The following is a 6,156-nucleotide window of genomic DNA, read 5'->3' as shown; positions in this document are numbered from 1 at the left end:
TCCTTTGAAACTGATTAATTTCCTTAAGTATAAAATGTCTTTGAATTTATTGGTGTTACTAGCAACAGGTTAGTATAAAGTATTGTGTGAAAAACAATGAAAACTACACAAAAGAAAATTTAAATGCCATATGTATAGTTTTAAGATCACATTTTTAAATGTTAATGGATAGATAACCTATCTTGTTGAAATTTGCTGATGCAAACTAAAAAAAATAAAGCCATTCTGTATGCATAAGGAAGAAATGTTTCCACATTTTATCCTTAAAATAGAATATTTTCAAAAATATAGTCTTTATAATATACTAATAAAGTAGCAATTAGAAAGTTTCAGTATTGATCTGGAAATAAGTTTATGATAAGTTAAAGGAGGAATTATCTTTCTATTTGAAATGGTTGCAGTTTTACAGCAAGATTCATACTTTATATTTATCATGTGTTAAAATAAAAATAGAAAAGAAAGTATGAAAGGCAGCAACTCAAAATTAGTGATAACTTAATAGCATAGTTTCCCCAAATTGGTTTCATCATTTTTCTAAATTATGCCTCTTTCAATTCAGAGTTTTGTCAATTGTCATTCATTAGAAATGTATTTGTGAATATGTGTGTCTGTATTTTCTTCTCTATAATATCATCAAAAAGTAAGGAGAATATCTAAATATATTTATGTAACTCTAAATATTTCTCTAGGGATCATTCACACTGATTTGTGGACCTTTTTCACTCATAAAGAAATTAATAGTTCTGTTTTTAGTTTTACCAATTCTGGAAATAATAGGAATGACAGTGCCTATAAATTATCAAATACATTTCATGTACACTGGAGAAAATTGCAATAAGTTTAAAAAGACTAAAAACACCTAAAATTGATATGTTCAAAATCCAAACCACTTGACAGACACTTGACCTCCTTTAAATATTGAAATAGAATAACACATTGTGGCCAGGCAGTCCCTAGTAAAATCATATACACTTTGGGATTTCACAGTATTTGTGATAACACATGTTCTTTTCTCTTTCAATGTGGCTATTTGATGACAGAAGCAGTCGGTTACTCTCTCTCTCTCTCTCTCTCTCTCTCTCTCTCTCTATATATATATATATATATATATATATATATATATATATATATATATATAATTTGAAACAATGACACTACCTTTCAGAGAATCCCCTTGTCCCATGTATTTGAAGAAAATAATCAAGCAAAATTTGAAGGAAGAAGTTGAACCACAGTTATTATTATCTGAAGGTCATCATGGTTAAAGTCCTTGAAGTGAGATGCCCAGCAAGTTCCTTTGTCCTCATGTTCCCCATTCTGCATTGAACTCTTCTTTTTCATGTATCAGTTCAGTTTAGTCACTCAGTCATGTCCGACTCTTTACGACCCCATGAATCACAGCACGCCAGGCCTCCCTGTCCATCACCAACTCTCAGAGTTCACTCAGACTGACATCCATTGAGTCAGTGATGCCATCCAGTCATCTCATCCTCAGTCGTCCCCTTCTCCTCCTGCCCCCAATCCCTCCCAGCATCAGAGTCTTTTCCAGTGAGTCAACTCTTTGCATGAGGTGGCCAAAGTACTGGAGTTTCAGCTTTAGCATCATTCCCTCCAAAGAAATCCCAGGGCTGATCTCCTTCAGAATGGGCTGGTTGGATCTCCTTGCAGTCCAAGGGACTCTCAAGAGTCTTCTCCAACACCACAGTTCAAAAGCATCAATTCTTCGGCACTCAGCTTTCTTCACAATCCAACTCTCATATCCATACATGACCACTGGAAATACCATAGCCTTGACTAGACAGACCTTTGTTGGCAAAGTAATGTCTCTACTTTTTGACATGTTTACCCGGTATACAATTAAATGAATATATCACTATCTTAGCTTTAGAACTTTAGAGGAATCAAATGAACTGTCCATAGTCAATTCTAATAATGATTTCAAACACAAAAATTCAATCTATTTGCTTTGATTTTATAGAGGTATAACTTATATGATAAAAGGCAAATAGATAGAGACCATTTATAGCAATACTCCCCCCAGTAGTATACTAGTACACATTGTCCCATTCTCAGATAACCTGTTGCTCTACAAATGCATTAGTCAATCACTTTTCATTCAAAAATGAGTGTGTTTTCAGGCAGAGTTCATTAACCACTTCATTATTAATTTTGATATGGGAAGTATATTATGGGTATAAAGTAAATGTGAAGTGAAAGTTGCAATATGAAGTCAATCTATTATTTAATTCAAAGCTATATTTCCCACTGTGCTTATCTTTTGTGCTAGAGCAACTTACACAAGTTCTCAGTAAGTTCATTGACTCTATTGACTATGCTATTTTTGCACATATCAAACCAATTAATTCAAATAAACATTATTTAGTGCTCTTACAAGTACATACACAAATAAAACCAAGGAATGTTTTTGAAAATATTAAGGGAATAGACATACCATTTACCATTTGAAAATAAAATCTAAGTCAATATCGTTTCCTAGTTGAAATCAGTTCTGGATGCATTACAGGCCAATCTCATTAATAACCCCAAGTATAGCTCACACTTTAAAATATAACAAAAACAATCACATGTAAATAAATGGAAGACTGATATAAAATGCTCACTAATTTTACTCTTTGCGACCTCAAGGACTGTAGCCCACTAGGCTCCTTTATACATGGAATTTTCCAGGCAAGAATATTAGAGTGGGCTGTTATGTCCTTCTCCAGGGGACCTTGCCAAGTCAGGATTTGAGCCCACATCCCTTGCATCTTCTGCATTGGTACCAGATTCTTTACCACTGCATCACCTGGCTACACGTTAATGTGTATATTAATAGGTACATATTAACCTTCTGTTTCTTCAGATGCTCAGCAATCATTCCATACTGAAAAATCAATCAAGAGTTATCCAGTTAAATAATTAAAAAACAAAACAAACAAACAAAAAATACCATGAACAGATTTATCTATAAAACAGAAAAAGACTCACAGAACAAATTTGTGGTTGCCAAGGGCAAAGAGGGTGGATGGGTAGGGTTAGAAGACGTGAATCATTATACATAGAGTGGATAAAAAACAAGGTCCTTCCTATATAGCACAGAGAAATATATTAAATATCCAGTGATAAATTGTAATAGATAGAATATTTTGAAAAAGAATGTATACATATGTATAACTGAATCATTTTACTGAACAGTTGAAACTAATACAACATTGTAAATCAAATACACATCAATTAAAAGAAAAGCAAGAACAACTATGAACAGCAGCTTAAGAATCTATTATACATAAATAAGTATGCCATTTCATTACTGATGATTTCTAATTTGCTATTCTGGAATTTTTCACATTTTACATGGTAACTCAAGTAGATCAAATCCTGTATTCAAAATAGAAAATGTAGAACGAGTTGTCATCTTTAGTGTAAAACACCCAGAAATTTTATAACACTAAAATTAGCAAGATATAAAAACAAGTATAACTATTCTCTGTGTTGTAATTTAATTATTTCATATGTGTTATCACGTTAAGTTCTCAAAAATGCTCCTTTTTCAAATCAGAAATCTATTAAATAGAGTTTTAAGAATTTTCCCATGTTCTTGATTACAAAAGCTTAATCTCAGTCTGTGATCTTTTAACTTCAAATCTCCTATTTTTCCTCTGATACTCAATTAAAGTAGTTTTGTTCTATGCCAAGTAGATACTCTGAAGTGAGACTCCTTAGGACTTCCCTGATGGCTCAGTTATAGAATATGCCTGCAGTGTGGAAGACCCAAGTTTAATCTCTGAGTTGGGAAGAACCTCTGGAGAAGGGAGTTCAGTTCAGTTAGTTCAGTTCAGTCTCTCAGTTGTGTCAACCTTTTTGCAATCCCATGGACTGCAGCACACCAGGATTCGCTGTCCATCACCAACTTCTGCAGTTTACTCAAACTCATGTCCAGGGAGTCTGTGATGACATCTAACCATCTCATCCTCTGTTATCCCCTTCTCCTCCTGCCCTCAATCTTTCCTGGCATCAAGGTCTTTTCAAATGAGTCAGCTCTTCACATCAAGTGGCCAAAGTACTGGAATTTCAACTTCAACATTAGTCCTTCCCATGAACACCAGGACTGATCTCCATTAAGATGCACTGGTTGGATCTCCTTGCAGTCCAAGGGACTCTCAAGAGTTTTCCCCAACACCACAGTTCAAAAGCATCAATTCATTGGCACCCAGCTTTCTTTATGGTCCAACTCTCACATCCATACATGACTACTGAAAAAACAATAGCCTCGACTAGATGGACACTTGTTGGTAAAGTAACGTCTCTGCTTTTTAATATGCTGTCTAGGTTGGTCATAACTTTTCTTCAAAGGAGTAAACGTCTTTCAATTTCATGGCTGCAATCACCATCTGCAGTGATTCTGGAGCCCCCAAAATAAAGTCTGCCACTGTTTCCACTGTTTTCCCATCTATTTCCCATGAAGTAATGGATGCCATGATCTGTTTTCCAAATGTTGAGCTGTAAGCCAACTGTTTTCACTCTCCTCTTTCACTTTCATCAAGAGGCTCTTTAGTTCTTCTTCACTTTCTGCCATAATGGTGGTGTCATCTGTATATCTGAGGTTATTGATATTTCTCCTGGCATTCTTGATTCCAGCTTGTGCTTCATCCAGCCCAGGATTTCTCATGATGTGCTATGCGTATAAATTAAATAAGCAGGGTGACAATATATAGCCTTGATGTACTCCTTTTCCTATTTGGAACCATTCCATGTCCAGTTCTAACTGTTGCCTCCTGATCTGCATATAGGTTTCTCAAGAGGCAGGTCAGGTGGTCTGGTAGTCCGATTTCTTTCAGAATTTTCCACAGTTTCTTGTGATCCACACAGTCAAAAGCTTTGGCATAGTCAATAAAGCAGAAATACATGTTTTTCTGTAATTCTCTTGCTTTTTTGATGATCCAGCAGATTTTGGCTATTTGATCTCTAGTTCCTCTGCCTTTTCTAAAACCAACTTGAACATCTGGAAATTCAGAGTTCATGTATTGTTGAAGCCTGGCTCAGGAAATTTTGAGCATTACTTTTGCTAGCATGTGACATGAATTCAATTGTGTGGTAGTTTGAACATTCTTTGGCATTGCCTTTCTTTGGGATTGGAATGATAATTGATCTTTTCCAGTCCCGTGGCCAAGGCTGCGTTTTCCAAATTTGCTGGTACATTAAGTGTAGCACTTTCACAGCATCATCTTTTAGGATTTGAAATAGCTCAACTGGAATTCCATCACCTCCACTATCTTTGTTGATAGTGATGCTTTCTAAGGCCCACTTGACTTCACATTCCAGGATGTCTGGCTCTAGGTGAGAGATAACACTGTAATGATTATCTCAGTCATGAAGATCATTTTTATACAGTGCTTCTGTGTATTCTTGCCACCTCTTAATATCTTCTGTTTCTGTTACTTCCATATGATTTCTCCCCTTTATTGAGCCCATCTTTGCATGAAATGTTCCCTTGATATCTTTAATTTTCTTGAAGATATCTCTAGTCTTTCCCATTGTATTGTTTTCCTAGAGAAGAAGGGAGTGACTGCCAAATCCATTATCCTTGCCTGGAGAATTTCATGGACAAAGGAGCCTCATCAGCTACACCCCATGGGGTCACAAACTATTTTCTCTAAAGGATACACTGAAGTAAAAATTTTGCTAGCATAATAGGTGATAGTTGGGTTTGACATTGGAAAGCCTCTGATAGAGTACATGGAAACTATCTAAGCCATTTACTCCATACAAAGATAATGAGGGATTATCTTAGAATATAAAAATATTAGAATAGTAATGGCAGTAATTCTAGGTCACTTGTATGGAATATTATTCTCTCTATTTTGATATAAGCTTCTTTAGGGTTCCTACAGATCAGGAGGTATAAAGGAAAATAGGCATACTTATCTTTAATTGGGCAGATACCTCACTCTTGGACAGCAGCCAAGAATTTTTAACATCACATGCATCTCTACAAGGCATTCCAGAGGCAAACAGGAGGCCACAGTCACAAACTTTATATCCTTTGTTACTGCTTCAAGACTAGACCAGAGGAAAACAACTTTGAACAAAAAGCAAATCATTATTCTCATGAACTTTCGGTCTTGGAACAGACTATATCCTAATGCTATGATTTAC

Source organism: Ovis canadensis, chromosome 6, assembly GCF_042477335.2.
Source record: "Ovis canadensis isolate MfBH-ARS-UI-01 breed Bighorn chromosome 6, ARS-UI_OviCan_v2, whole genome shotgun sequence".
In the NCBI taxonomy this organism is placed as follows: Eukaryota; Metazoa; Chordata; class Mammalia; order Artiodactyla; family Bovidae; genus Ovis; species Ovis canadensis.
Note: the sequence above shows the minus strand (reverse complement) of the source record.